Source organism: Akebia trifoliata, chromosome 4 (genome assembly GCF_017979445.1).
Source record: "Akebia trifoliata isolate Shusen 1 chromosome 4, ASM1797944v1, whole genome shotgun sequence".
Taxonomy (NCBI): domain Eukaryota; kingdom Viridiplantae; phylum Streptophyta; class Magnoliopsida; order Ranunculales; family Lardizabalaceae; genus Akebia; species Akebia trifoliata.
This window is the reverse complement of record NC_141378.1, coordinates 44,054,375-44,056,035: the sequence shown is the minus strand read 5'-3', so window position 1 is coordinate 44,056,035 and position 1,661 is coordinate 44,054,375. Positions and strand designations below refer to the sequence as shown.

Genomic DNA, 1,661 nt, shown 5'->3' with positions numbered 1-1,661 from the left:
TCTTTTCTCCTCCCCTTTTACAATGACCTCTAGATTTTTAAATAGAGAAACTCTAATTAGAGTCTTAATTCTAATTAATTATAATTGACCACCTTGCCCCTTATCCAAATTAACAATTACATAATAAGGAGAATAATAATCATTTTACAAATTCTCAATGTAATAATGCTTTTTCGATTGGATTTGGGTGATTAGGGTTCAGTTGTGAGGCCCTAAAAAATGTTAGGGTTCAGCGTGTGGGAGATGGGAATGCGAGAGCGAGAGAGAGAGAGAGTTGTAGAGAGAAAGAGAGACAGTTGCAACGAGTGAGAGCTGCAGCGAGAAAGAGAGGTAGTTTAGCGTGTGAGAGAGGGAGAGGCAGAATATGAGAGAGAGAGAGAGAGAGAGAGAGAGAGAGAGAGTTGCAGTTGGAGGGAGGGATTGAAGAAGAAGTTGGAGAGAAAACTCTCTCTCGGATTTTGTTAAAATGTAAGGAGGTCTTTACAATTTTCTAAACAATGTAAGTGAAAACTTGTTTTAGTGTTTTAGATGATCAAACGGTTCTCTTATGTTTGCTAAAAGCGTCTAAAATTGTAAACTGGTCCCGAACGACTGAGTTTAATAGTCCCACATCGACAAAAACTAAAGTAATATTTTGGTTTAAAATAATGGAGGGCCAATTTTTGTAATGGTAACAGTGACGATGCGAATGGGCCTTCCTACCTTACAGGTATGTGTCAGCCCAGGAAAGTCCCCGGGCCTATATTCGCAGAGATGCGGACTCGGAAACGAGTTTACTTTGGGGAGAGACCGTTCGCCTCGTGCGAGGGCAGAGACATGTGTGGAGCTTAGGTTTCCCCCCGAACTTCCCATTGGCCAAATTTGTACAGTTATTCGCTTAGTCCTCCTGGACTAACAGAACGGGGATTACGATCACAGTTACCCAATTTTTATATTTATATTTTTTGGCCCTCAATTCATTATTGAGGCATTTTATCAAACAGTTGGAATGTGTTCTCTCTCCCAATATTGAGGAATTTTAACAAATTTTCTCTCCCAAGCTGACCAAACTCCTGAATTTTTATTTTTTTCTAAAAGAGAATTCTTCAAATAAGAGAGCAGACGATAAAATCGGTAAATCAATGAATGACTTGATTATTTATCGATTAAATTTTTAGTCCTGGCCAAGTCCAACTATCAAATCTTAATTTTTTTATATTACAAACAACTTGTAATCTTTTCAAAACAATCTATTTTCTTATTTATCTTTCTAAGAGGATTGATTTTGTAAAATCTTACCAAACACCTTTTATAGCTCTTATTATTAATTATAAATCGATAATTGATTATGAAACTCATAAATCAAGATTACCAAACGACCCTTAATTATGTGTATAATTAATTTATAATGAAATCAACAAAAAGTTTAAAAAATGTTTTAATTTTTATATTTTGATTTGGTTCTCGTAAAAGTTAGAAGCCGAAAAATAGGTCAAAGGTAGCTTCTTTTTCTGAAATAACAAATAGTTTCGTTGTTCCAAATCATCAAATAAGTTTAAAAACTCAAATGAATCTTGATATAAAAAAAAAATTCATTAGTATTGGTTAATTCTAAGATATATTTTATTGAAATTGAATATTTTTTAATCATTTTATTTGTTGTACTTTACTCTATCACTATT

The 1,661-nt window shown here is 33.8% G+C and overlaps 1 non-coding gene across 1 annotated transcript; it reads left to right on the top strand.

Annotated features, from left to right (window-relative positions):
• Positions 1–669: 669 nt before the first annotated feature.
• Positions 670–922, top strand: LOC147405169 (RNase MRP). The gene has a single exon (XR_015178172.1).
• The last annotated feature ends 739 nt before the right edge of the window (positions 923–1,661 follow it).